The 14,437-nt window shown below is 40.6% G+C and overlaps 1 protein-coding gene across 8 annotated transcripts in view; it reads left to right on the plus strand.

The window, feature by feature from the left end:
- Positions 1–14,437, plus strand: part of ROBO2 (roundabout guidance receptor 2) — a gene marked incomplete at its 3' end in the record, with an annotated part of 1,552,622 nt that overhangs the window by 564,215 nt on the left and 973,970 nt on the right. The gene's annotated exons all lie outside the window — the stretch shown is intronic.

Below are 14,437 nucleotides of genomic sequence, written 5' to 3' on the forward strand. Positions count from 1 at the left end.
CCTAGTTATAATGTCCTCTTTTCATTTCCTCACAGTAATCATGTACATTTTCACCCCATAATCTTCTCTATGCTTTTGTTTCTCTGCCTCTTTTCACCTACTGAATCCTCTTTACCTTCAGATAGCTGAGGTCTCATCCTCCTGGATGATCCTCTTTCAACCCCTTCTCTTTTACAGCCCCACATATAATTTTTATTTGCATATTCATTATTTTACTAAAGCCTGTCTTGGCCACTCTGTTGTAAGTTTCTTTATGGCAAACTTCATGTCCTATGTTCAAAGTAGGCATTCACTAAATATCTGTTTATTTCAAAGGGTAAATTAATATAAAGGCAATGTTGCCATCTCTCCAAAATGTATTTTTTAATCCTAAGGAACTAATAATTCTAAGAGTTATATACTTTTGGCTTGGAAAAAAACCTTATGAGTCATGCTGTCCAAATTTCCATGTTAAATAGGAATTACTTCTACCCAATTAATGGTCATTATTCTTTTGGTAAGGATAGAAGAATATATGTTACTAATCAAGGTTTTTATTTTTATCTCTTTGAATGGCTGGATTTAGGCAATAAAGAGAAAGGGCAATTTGGGGTGTGAATATAGAAATGTTAGTAAATAAGAGAGTTGGATTAAAAATGCAGAGAACCCACACAGAAAAGTCTTCGTTGTTTCTCCTAATTCTTTAGAACTGCACTTGAAACTTCATACATTATTTTTTTAGCATTTATCCTGCTAGATAGGTATTTTTCCCAATATACTTTTGCAGAAAAGGGGATTTAGAGAGTTTAACTAATTAGCTCAAGGGTGAAGGGCTAGTAGGTGCTTTATAAAAGATTTGGACCCAGGTCTCTGTGCCTTTCCTATCATTCCAGGCTGAGTCCAAAACAAAAGGTCCCAGGGAGCCCAGTGTTAGTAAAGTTTCTTTATTAGCACATATTCTTTTTTTTCTGTCCTCTTTATTCTTGGCTGATTTTAGTTTCAATCCCTTTTAAAGCTCCAGCTCTTGCTTTTGTCTTCTATTACTTGTTTAGTCTCATGAGGAAATTAAACTGAGCTTAAAGTTTGGCATGGCGTTGTATAATAAGTAGGCTATATTTTCATTGTTTATATGCTAGGAATTCTCAGGATCTGAAAACCAATCAACTAGAGGTTTCACGGACTCAGATTGTCTTGTTAAGCTGTTAGGAAAGCGCTCACCTGTGATCATATCCTCCTAAAGCACAGTGTAATGCTAATAGCACTATCTGTTAAATCGTATATGCCTGGTGTTCTGTAAAGAACTATGTTGCAATTATTTAGGCTTTGTGGACCATCTCTTCACAGTTACTCAACTCTACCATTATTGCATAAAATCAACCACAGTTGACATGTAAATAAACAGATATAGGAGTGTCCTAATAAAGTCTTACTTATAGACACTAAAATTTGAATTTTGCATAATTTTCACATGTTACAAAACAGCAGCTTTTGTTTGGATTTTTCAGTCATTTTAAAGGTAAAAAACATTATTAGCTTGTGGGTGATATGAAAACAGATGGCTGACTGAAATTGGCCTATGGGCCATAGTTGGCCAAACCCACCAAAATATTCTTAGTTCTTTTCAACAGAGGGTAAGGTTTAAATTTGTTTTATGAACTACAGAAACCTCATAGAAAGAGATACCACACAATCCCCAAATTATATAAGGCATATGCTGTCTGCAATATAATTACATATTTCCCTTTTGATATTGAAAAATACTCTAAATGAATTTTATATATATTCAAAAGAGTAAAGGGGATGCCCTGGCTGGGTGGCTCAGGTGGTTGGCACATTGTCCCATACACAAAAAGTTTGCCGATTTGATTGCCATTCAGGGCATATACTGGCAGCTAGGTTCTGGATTCGATCCTGGAATGAGGCTTGTAAGGGAATCAATAGATGCTTTTCTCTCACACTGTTGTAGCACGCTCTCTATCTCTCTCTCTTTCTCTAAAATCAATAGCAACATATCCTTGGATGAGGATTTAAAAAATAAGGTTAATGGGATACACATTTACTCTCTTTCAGAAGCAATAAAGGTGGTGACTCACCTCCCAGTCAATGGTGATTATGCCATATATTTAGCTAATACATGATATAAACATATTTTAAAAGTCCCAAAATGTCCCAAAACACTAGTGTATTTAGGTCTATGACCAATGTTAGATAGCAAGAATAATTAACATATATTTTGTTGTTTATATTTTTAGCAAAATATTTCACAAACGACATCTCACTTGTTTTTTTTTTATGAAAACACTAATGGCCTGGTGCACAAAATTCATGCACATTAAAAGAAAATTAATTAGAGGAAATATTTTAATACTAGAGGAGGGGGGATGTCCCTCAGCCCAGCCTGCACCCTCTCCAATCTGGGACCCCTCGAGGGATGTCTGACTGCTTGTTTAGGCCCAATCGCGGACTGCTGGCTCCCAACTGCTCTCCTGCCTGCCTGATTGCCCCTAACTGCTTCTGCCTGCCAGCCTGATAACCTCCTAACCACTCGCCTGCCAGCCTGATTGACACCTAACTGTTCCCCTGCCATCCTGGTCACCCTTAACTGTCCTCCCCTGCATGCCTGGGTCCCCCCCAACTGCCCTCCCCTGCTGGCCCAGTAACCCCTAACTGCCATCCCTTGCCAGCCTGGTCGCCCCTAACTGCCCTCCCATTCCAGCCTGGTCACCCTCAACTGCCCTCCCCTGCAGGCCTGGTCCCCTCCAACTGCTCTCCCCTGCAGGCCTGGTTCCCCCCAACTGTCCTCCCCTGCAAGCCTGGTCTCCCCCAACTGCCCTCCTCTGCCAGCCCGGTCACCCCTAACTGCCCTCCCCTGCTGGCCTGATTGCCCACATCTGCCCTCCCCTGCAGGCCATCTTGTGTCCACATGAGGATGGCTATCTTTGACCACATGGGGGCAGCCATCTTGTGTGTTGGAGTGATGGTCAATTTGCATATTACTTTTTTATTAGATAGGATTGCTTTGCCCTTTCTCTATAATAGAAGTGTCAGAAATGAAATAAAATTAGTAAAATGTATATGAAAATCTTCCTCCTGTCAGAGTCTGGGGTGCCCCATGGGACCCAGAGTCAAGCCCCCGCCCACCCACACATGCCTCAAAATCATGCAAGACCGAGACCCAGCCAGCCCCATCCCCATTGGGTGAGATCCAGACCCGGCCGGCCCCACCCTCGTCAAGCCCCGCCAGGTGGGGGGTGCAGCCGCAGGTCCTCTGGCTCGGCGCCAGGCAGGAGGCACATCCTCAGGTCCCCTGCCAAGTCCCGCTAGGCAAGGGCGCACAGCCTCAGGTTCCCTGATGCATGCTGGGTGGGGGGTGCAGCCTCAGGTCTCCCTGTGCATACTCAGGTCCCCTGGCCTGGCACTGGGGTGGGGGGCATGGCCTGAGGTCCCCTGGCCTGGCACTGGGGTGGGCGGCACGCCTTGAGGTTCCCCGTCAAGCCTTGCTGCGTGGGGGGCACGGCCTGAGGTCAACCGTCAAGCCCCACAGGGCAAGGGGCGTGGCCTGAAGTCCCCCAGGCCAGCTCCAGGGCAGGGGGCATGGCCTGAGATCCCCTGGCCCAGTGCCAGATCAGGGGGCCCAGCCTGAAGTCCCCCATCAAGCCTCGCTGGGTGGAGGGCATGGCCTGAGTTCCCGGGCCCAGTTCCAAGGCTGGGGGTGTGCCTTCAGGTCCCCCATCCAGCCCTACCAGGTGGGGTGAGTGGCCTGAGGTCTCCTAGCCTGGTGCCAGGACAGGGGGACGTGGCCTGAGGTCTCCAGTCAAGCCCCGCTGGGCAGGGAGTGCAGACTTAGGTCCCCTGCCCCGGCCCAGCTCCATGCAGCCGCAGGTCCCTGCTGATCTCTCATTATGGGAACCCTGCCTCTGCTGTGGGTACAGCCATCTTGTGATGGCATGACGGTTAATTTGCATATTACCTCTTTATTATATAGGATATCATAATATTATTATGGCATACACAGTATATATATGAATTTATATAGGCAAAAGTAGATTTACAGTTGTGAGTACATGAAACACAGAGTTAATGACCCTATTGTAATAATCATAACCTGTATGTCTTTTTCCATACAAACAACTGTAAACCTACTTTTGCCAACCCCTGTGTGTGTATGTATATTGTAACTATTATCCTATATATAGCTATGCACCCAGAGAGTTACTCTGAATTGCAATAAAAAAGGTAAAAAAATAAATCCAATGTTAACAACCTAGAACAGACTTGAGAAATGGATTATCAGGCTTCTGTTTTAAATCTGTCCAAATAGAGGAAAGAATTAAAGGAACAGTATTTACTTTTATCTCACCAATCCTCTTCCCTCCTTATTTCCAGAAGATTCCAAGTATATTATTAATATAACAGAAGGGAAGGGATAAAAAAAGAAAGTTTTGGTAAAAATGGAGCTCATGTCCATGAAGTGCCTAGATTATGCCAAGAAAATAATATTATAACAAAAATAGATGGGACAAAATATTTGAGAAAAAAACGGGTGATTTTCATGATCTACTTCCACTTGACATCGCACATTCCCTTATAAATTCCACCCTTCCCTGTTTCAACCTGAGGTGGTGTAGAGTGCAACCTGAGGCTGCCCTGCTTAGCTCTTAGTGTAACTAGTGTATGGTTTCAAATGCTTTTTATCTTTCTTAACAAACCAATTATAACTATTTACCAGGTGGGGGAATCTGAGGCTCAGAGACATTAACTTGTCTAATTAATGTATCTAATAAAGATTCAGTGATAGGACTTGGACTAGAAAAAACTGTACTGCCACCTAATGCAGATATCACCAATTTAGTATTAATGTTATGATAAGAAATTAAACTATGGATTTACTTTATAGAAGTTTGACATGAGAGTTATTTCTTTATATTATATCCATTTTATGTATAATTTTATAATAACTATAGAAATGATATAGCTCATCTATACAGTGAAATATTTTTATCTTAACTTTTTAAGAAGAAAAAACATCTATTATTGAGAACACAAAAAGGTCCACTGATATTTCAATAGTAGGACCTTTGATATAGCACAGTTCAGTATGTGTTTTTCATCTAGCAAGCTTGGGGACCTAAGAGAAACCTTAGCAGTGATAATCAAAAGAACATGAGATTTGAACACTGATCCTGTTATAGAAAATGATTAGTACAGGTGGACCTTTCTCCATGTTCAGTGACTGTTGGTAATCCTTAAATAATCAGGCAGCTGCTAGAGAGCAAGAAAATGCCAAGTCAAGCACCTGGGTGTTAAACATTTATACATGCTTGTAGGCCACTTTTGATCTATCTACCCAACATGCCAAATGTCAGTGGCTTCACATAGGTTAGCAGAAAAGCGCCTCATTAGAGCATGGCTAAAGATTGCTTAGTGTCAAAAGACACAAAGAATCTTGTACCCTTAAATGCAAGGTGGTTATTTCCCTGTGCACAGAGCTTACTGTTATTTTTGAGTAGCCCAGGTCCTCTATTGTATCTATATATATATAAATTACTCTTTTTTTATTTTCTCTTTTTAAAAAAGCATTATAATGGCTTTCCCCCCCAAGCAAAACATTATAAATACTGTTTAATGGGCTAAGATGCCATTATATGAAGGAGCAGCCTGCAGAGGCAACATCAAATTACACTTGGAGTTCTCTGAGGAGTTAATGACTGGTGCCTACACAGTGTATACAGGGGTAATCAGGACAAGATAGGGCAGCATCCTGGCTCACAAGACGTTGTGCAAGCAGAAGCATGCTGTCTGACTGCCTTCCCTAACCTCTGTTCAGTTCTGTCCCCTTGCTATTGTACTGCTGTTGCAGTAATTAGTTTGCCAAGGGCTTGGGGACAATGGGCTCATGAACAAAATCATTTTCTTTTTTTTAAGGAAGCTGCCCAAGTTCATAAGCTGTGGTGAGTACCTTACTGAAATCAATGTAGAGATTATAAGTGAAAAAGGACAAAGAGCATAACACAAAATGAAACGAGTTTTCTATCCAATTTAGAGAACAGCAAATTTGATTTAAGAAATAGAATGTCAAGAAAAAGGACTGCCATGCATTAATCAAGAGCTCACAAGAAATAGCAAGTCCATAAGGAACCTTTTGATTTTACATAGTTCCCCATGCTGTACAACTCTCCTAGCTACATGAATTGAAAAGTAATTCAGAACACAGTGTTCTAATTGTAAATAGATCCTTCTTTGGCCACATACAAACTATTGATAATTCTCTATCTTATATGATTATAATAAAGATCAAACTGGAATTGAATTTCGGTATACATGTTCAGCCAGAATTCAGGATTGGCTTCAAACTGCTGAATCAAAATATCACTAATTCTGAAGATAGCTTGGTCAAAGAGGAAGATGGCTCCTAAAGAGCTAGTTTCCCCTAAGCCTCCTCAGTATCCTGGGGCTATTCTTAGTAACCTGGATTTCCAAGTGAGGTGGGAAATTATAGCCAATCCTGAGCTTTTAGGAGAATTACAGGAATATGCCACCAAGACAAAGGAATCGAGGAGAATGCTGTAAGGTACATTTTTAGAGTCTTAATGGTGTGCAGTGCAGTTCCAAACACTACTACTGCCATGGCATTGCCTACTAGTGTTTCTAATTGAACTACATTTATTCCTAGCATTTGAATAACATGTCTCCCAAAGCAGTCATAAAATCAATTTCCAATAAATTCCTCCTCACTTTTTCCTACTATGAATCCTTTCACCCTTACTACACTTGGGATTACAAATTTTGATGGCATCATCTTTGACCACAACATGAGTTAAGAGCAATAGGCCTTGGTAAACTGACTCCTATATTTTGTTTATTTAGAAAGGGCTCCTTCTTCAACATATCCTCTAGACAATCTGGTTATCTTGTATAGATAAACTAAAATCCAGTAATTGTTGATGAATTTCTAACTGGAAGTTATGGTGATATTTGGATTACTGGATCTCACCTATGTAGATGTAGTCATAAATTCTTATTAGTTAACTAGCGAAAGTGGAAGGTGGTGCTCACTTCCCATGGTCCCCTCTAATCACTGCGTACCACCACAGGTCCTCACTATAATAACTTCTATAGATTAATTTTGCATTCTTTTGTATTTTATGTAAATTAAAGCATATAGTGCATAGTCTTTAATATTTGGCTTCTTTCACTCAGTGTGATATATGTGAGATTCACCATGTTTCATATTGTAGTTCATTTATTCTCATTGCTTCATAGATTTTCGTTATATTAATATATTTTATTTTACTTATCTTTTTTTTTCTGTTGGATATTTGCATTACTCCTGTTTTTAACTGTTGTAAATCTGCTGCTGTGGTATTCTTAAGTTATTGTAGCAATTTTACATAACATTTTTAATGGCCTTTTAGCAATCAACTTTTATTTTTATTTTTTTTATCAATCTGAACTCTCTTATAATTGAGGTGAATAGAAAAATATTAGGAAAAAAGTAGAACTTTGGTAGGGACATATTTTATTTTATATAAATTCTGGAAACTTTCCCCTTCAAATTTAACATTAATAGCAGAATGGATTTAAAGTTATATTTTATAAGTAAACTTTATCCTAAATTTAGAGACACTTGAATTTTGCACTTTGGTAATAATTGCCCTTCAGTTAGTTGTGTGTTTTTCAAAAATATATTTTTATTGAGTTTAGAGAGGAAGGAGAGGGAGAGAGAAATAAAAACATCAATGATGAGAGAGAATCATTGATCAGTTGCCTCCTGCACACCCCCTATTGGGCACTGAGCCCATAACCCCGGCAGGCACCCTGACTAGAAATCGAACCGTGACCTCCTGGTTCATAGGTTGATGTTCAACCACTGAGCCACACCAGCTGGGAAGCTCTTCAGTTAGATTTGTAAGTAGGAATAATAAAGGCTATTGAGCTTTCAGAAAGTCCTAACTTTAAGAAAAAATCCTATATTGCCAAAACCGGTTTGGCTCAGTGGATAGAGCGTCGGCCTGCGGACTGAAGGGTCCCAGGTTCGATTCCGGTCAAGGGCATGTAACTTGGTTGCGGGCACATCCCCAGTAGGAGGTGTGCAAGAGGCAGCTGATCGATGTTTCTCTCTCATCGATGTTTCTGACTATCTATCCCTCTTCCTTCCTCTCTGTAAAAAATCAATAAAATATATTTAAAAAAAAAAAAGAAAGAAAAAATCCTATAAATATGCTGCATGTAAGAGAATATTCAAGTGCTTTGAATTTGGGATAAAGCAGTAGATGGGTCATTGTCATTAAAATGGTTTTCTATATATAAACAATCTATACTATTAATTTCTATATGTCATGTAATGATTGTGTTTTAAGCCATTTTTGACACTATAGCAAAAGGGTTTCATTAAAATTTATTATAGCTTTATTAAATATGGTTAGAAATATACAATATAGCCAAACTAAATTATTTGCAGCACTTCATGTGCCAATCTATTTAAAATAAAAATAACAACTTTATGCTAAGTTACCAGATCTTCAAGTGAAAATACTTTCACTAGCATTTCTATTCTGGTTATCTAATAACTTTTGCATAAGGTAATCATTCTTTTGAAGACACAATTTTCTTATTTGTAAAATAGAAATAACAACTGCCTCACAGGGTTATTTGTAAGCATTTTTTTTCAATACAAATATATTGTAGAAAATACTTATTCTGATTATACAGTATTTTAATTATCTTACAAATATACTTATCAAATCTATTATTCTTAATATCTGGCCTCCAGCATATTGGGGCTCCTGGGGGTAGATTTAAGACATCACCTTTAGAAAGTTTCTTGTGACAAAAAAAAAAAAATGTTCTTTGGGGTGATGAGTGCTGATGGTAAAGCAAATACGCTTAATTGTAATGAGGACACTATTTATCTTATCTTAGCAGAATAAATATTTAGCCATATGCCACATGGGTGAAGGACAAGGACAAATGATATCTGAGGCTAGTAGAGAAACAGAACATGGAAGTCTGTGATATGCAGAAAATTATCTGGATAGCTGTTTGCTTTATCATCTGTAGAAAATAAACTTGAAGATCATGAATAAATACTCAAATTTGGACAGAACAGAAACAAGGACATAGAGTATTCTACTAAGATGATTTTGATAAAACCTTGAAAAATAGAACTAAAATAATCAATATTAGTGATAATTGTATAATTGTCCCCTATTTGATAAAAGAGAGGAGTAATAATTAGGTTAGTCACTTTTCTGCTTTTTTTAAGGAATTCAGATTAGCTTTCATCGATAAACCTGACCACACTTTCTGAAACAAAGGAGATTCCTTCAGATAGTAAAATATCCCTTCTTCCCTTTCTTTCCACCTAATCAAAAAAGAGAAGGATGCAGAGAAGGAAGAAAAGGAGGAGAAAGGGAGGGATGGTGAGAGTGAGGGGAAAAACACACAAAGCAAAACCAAAAAAACCTTATCTTTCTCTACTTTTCATAAATTATTATAACATTTTTGCTTAGTATTCTAGGTTTACTTATTGTTAAAATTTTGTGTGTTTCCAAATAAATTGTGTATTTGGTCAGGATCATATATTGTATTTTTTTTAATAGGCTTCACTCCTATCTGGACACCTAAAATAAATTTCATAAGCACTTGTACAGCCTGCAGGAAAAGTTAGAATGACTAGAGGGATTACGGTAAGCAGAGAAAGTGGAATCACTTTCAGCTACGTCATTTGAGTATGATCCTTGATATTCATAAATGACATATTTAAGAGAGCTAAAATATGAAGCTGTAAGAAAGTTAGTTATGTATGTACTTGAAATGGCAGATTTTTCTGTTCAAAGTCATACAGGTGGGCAAGCGGAGGGATGACCTAACATTTATGGGAAGCATTCTAGGAAAAGCACTTGTCATTTTATTCATTCAACAAATGTTTACTGAGCTCCTATGTTGTGTGAATACAGACATGGACAAAAGCAGTGGTCACATTCTCTTAAGGAGGCAGCAAAATAAACCAATGTGGGAGTGATGAGGATTAAGAGCTGTGCTGGCTAATGAGAAGGGGTCAACAGGAGGTGAGTCTGTGGCATTAGATGGGGTGCTGAAGGGAAGCTTCTCTGAGGGGACAATTTGAGTTTAGATGTAAATCTCCTAAATCTCAGATGAGAGTCAGTTATGTGAAGAGCTGAAGGAGAAAAGCAATCTTGGCATAAGGAAGTGCAAGTGCAAAGCTTTTTAGGCAGAAATGAACCTCTGTTTATGGTACGGAAAGACGCCCGGTGGTTTATAGTGGTCTGTTATCTAACAATGATAGGGGCACAGACTGAGAAATGATGTCACAAACATCTAAACAGAATCCTTATATTAATAGTAATAATAGTGATATTTATTGAGGACTTTATTCTGTGCCTCAAAGTCAAACTTTTGAATAGATTATGTTGAAAAACAAATATAGTATGAAGTTAAAGTTCTGGTTTTGAGGGCAGACAACACTTGGATTTAAATCATAGTTCTACCAATAATTAGCTTTGCAATTACTATTTAAATCTATTTAAATTCCTTTATATCTCTCTTCAACTTTTCTTCTCTTTCATTAAAATTATAGTGCCTATCTCCTGTGTTTGTTCTGAGAATTAACTAACATACTAATAGCTAACATTTACTGAGTACATGCTATGAGCCAGTGCTTTAATATGTTTCTTTAACCCTGCCAGTATTAAACCTCATTAGTACAACATCAGGGCATAATCTCATTTTAATAAGCACACTATAAAACATTTGTATGAATTCTTTATATGTATTCACTAGTAAAGTGCAATAGAGGAAACATTATAACAGTATAAGACCTGATTCACTCCAATAAAGATCAATGATGATAAATATTGCATTATAATTATTGTCTTTCTTGAGATAATTCCAAAATACTGTGAGCATTTGAGAGTTGGAAATGTGTTTTATTAATTTCAAAACTCCATATCAGTGATTTTTAATTGTTTTATCTCATGATAGAACTAAACTAATGACTAAAATTCTGCAGCACATCAAAAATATATTTTTTGCCAATCTGACAAAAAAATTGGAAGAATTTTGATTCATTCACACCTGACAGATATTGTGGTGTTGGCTGCTGTCATTTTTTTAATTTGACAATTTAAGGAAAAAGCGGTCAATGCCCCTGACTGAATAGTAAGATAGTGCATGTTTTAAAAATTCTTGCAGCACACCAGTGTACCATAGCATAATGGTTGAAAATCGCTGCTGCATATCATAATGTCTGACACATGGTAGGGTTATAATAAATTATTGTTGAATGAGTAAATAAACTTTAGAGTTTCCTTATTTTAAGTACATATCTTATTTTCTCCTCTTGACTTTGTCAGTGTAAACACCTTCCCTTTGCTCTTTCATTTTTGCTGTTTCTGCTCCACTGAACATTTTTTTTTCCAAGTACTGTACATGTCCCACTGAATACTTCCACAGCTGGGGATATCTTCTTTTCTCTTTAAAGTTTTTGGTCTTACTCCTTCCCTTGAGTGCTTTCTTTATATCATTGTAAATGTATCCTGCCACTAGGATATCTTGAAAAGAGAACTAAACGTTTTTTCTTTGGACCATTGCTTTACTTCGATTTATCTTTGTTTAAATAAACACAGAGTGGCCAGATTATTATGACCACCTGATGTTTGTAGGCGAATTATCCCTACACTGCATTGTATGGGATATGGAAGCCAAAAGCCTGTTTGAACACCTTTGCTGTCTGCAGTTACCAAGATAAAACAATTCCAATTCACACAGGGACAGTCGAGCATTGGAAAAAAGTCATGTGGTCCAATGAATCACGCTTCCAGTTGTATCATGCAGATGGCAGAGTGAGAATTTCGTGGAAACAGCATGAAAGCATGCACCCCACATGCATGAGTACAACCTTTCAAGCTGGTGAGGGCAGTGTTATGGTTTGGGGCATGTTTTCCTGGCATGATTTGGGCCCTTTAATTCATGTGGAACAACGTCTGAATAGCACAACATATCTAAGAATCGTTGCTGATCAAGTTCATTCTATCATGTTGATGGCGTATCCCAATGGAGATGGCTTCTTCCAACAAGACAATGCACCATGCCATGGTGTTCATATTGTGCAGGAGTGGTTTCAAGAACATGAGGGAGGCTTTACCTTGCTTAAGTAGCCCCCACAATCACCAGATCTCAATCCAATTGAGCATTTGTGGGACGAAGTTAAAAGAGCCATCAGGCAGCTGGTTCCACAACCATCAAATCTCACAGACCTTGACAGTATTATTCATCAGGCATGGTGTAAGATTCCTCACATCACCTTTCAACATCTCGTGGAGTCAATGCAAAGAAGAATCGCCGCAGTATTGAAGGCAAAAGGTGACCCAATGAAGTATTGATGGGGTGGTCATAATAATCTGGTCACTCAATATACACACACACACACACACACACACACACACACACACACACATATATATACCCTATCTAATAAAAGAGTAATATGCAAATTGACCGTACCTCCACTACAACCACAAGCCACACCCACCATCCAATCAGGACCGAATATGCAAATAAACCCAACCAAGATGGCTACAGCCCCAGAGAGCAGGAGGGAGGCTTGGGTTTCCCCGGCAATGGAGGAAGCCAAGCTTTTCGCCTGCCCTTGCCGGACTAGGCCTCCAATCAAGGCTACAAAGTTTCAATGATAGAAGATACATAAATCCAAACAGAAATGGTGGCAGTCACAGAGCTGGAAAGAGCAGGAGGCTAGGGTTGCCTGCAGCGATGGAGGAAGCCAAGCTTTCCGCACACCCTGGCCGGCCCAGGCCTCTGCTTAAGGCTACAAAGTTTCAATTATAGAAGATAAATAAATCCCAACAGAAATGGCTGCCGCCTCAGAGCAAGCAGAAGGCTTGGCTCTGCTCCAGGCTATAAAGTTTCAATTGTAGAAGATAAATAAATCCCAGATACCAGGGCCTCTGCTTGGGTCGCCAGGGGGTGTGGCCAGCCTGCAAACCACCACAGGCCCCTCGCTCAGGCCGCCCCATGCCCCAAAGGAACCCCCACCCTGATCCGGGACACCCTTCAGAGCAAACCAGCTGGCCCCCACCTGTGCACCAGGCCTCTATTCTATCTAATAAAAGAGTAATATGCAGATTGACCATCACTCCAACACACAAGATGGCTGCCCCCATGTGGTCACAGATCCTGCCCCCATGTGGACACAAGATGGCCACCACACGATGGCCAGCAAGGGCGGGTAGTTGGGAGGGACCAGGCCTAAAAGGGAGGGCAGTGTGGGGCAATCAAGCCTGCAGCAGAGGGCAGTAAGGGGTGACCAAGCCGGCAGAGGAGGGGAGTTGGGGGCGACCAGGCTTGCAGGGGAGGGCAGTTGGGGGGAACCCAGGCCTGCAGGGGAGAGCAGTTGGGGGGGACCATGGCTGCAGAATAGGGCAGTTGGGAGGGACCCAGGCCTGCAAGGGAGAGCAGTTGGGGGGGACCAGGCCTGCAGGGGAGAGCAGTTGGGGGGTACCAGGCCTGCAGGGGAGGGCAGTTAGGGGTGACCAGGCCTGCATGGGAGGGCAGTTAGGGGTGATCAGGCCTGCATGGGAGGGCAGTTAGGGGCAAACAGGCTGGCAGGGGAGCAGTTAGGCATCAATCAGGCAGGCAGGGGAGTGGTTAAGGGATGATCAGGCTGGCAGGCAGAAGCGGTTAGGGCAATCAAGAAGGGAGGCAGGCGAGCAGTTGGGAGCCAGCAGTCCTGGATTGTGATAATGATGTCTGACTGCCCACCGGGATCGGGCCTAAACGGGCAGTCGGACATCCCCCAAGGGGTCCCAGATTGAAGAGGGTGCAGGCTGGGCTGAGGGGACCCCCACCCCCATGGACAAATTTCGTGCACTGGGCCTCTAGTCCTATATAATAAAAGGCTAATATGCAAATCGACCAAATGGCAGAATGACAAGTCACTCGCTATGATGCACACTGACCACTCAATGCAGGAGTTGCCCCCTGGTGGTCAGTGCACCCCCACAGGGGGAGTGCTGCTCAGTCGGTTCATGGCTGGCAAGCACAGCAGCAGTGGCTGGAGCCTCTCCTGCCTCCACTGCAGGCAGGGGGTAAGGAGCGAGGGGTCTGGGACTGTGAGAGCCCTGGACTATGAGAGGGATGTCTGACTGCTGGTGGGGATCAGGCCTAAGCCGGCAGGTGGACATCCCCTGAGGGGTCCCAGAGTGGGAGAGGGCAAGAGCGAGCAGGCTGTGCTAAAAGATGCCCCCCAACCAGTGCATGAATGTCATGCACCGGGCCTCTTGTGTGTGTGTGTGTGTGGTGTGTGTGTGTGTGTGTGTGTATATATATATATATATATATATATATATATATATATATATATGTATGTATATGTATATATATATGTATATATATATATACAGATATAGATATAGTTCAA

Source organism: Plecotus auritus (assembly GCF_963455305.1).
Source record: "Plecotus auritus genome assembly, chromosome: 2".
Classification (NCBI taxonomy): domain Eukaryota; kingdom Metazoa; phylum Chordata; class Mammalia; order Chiroptera; family Vespertilionidae; genus Plecotus; species Plecotus auritus.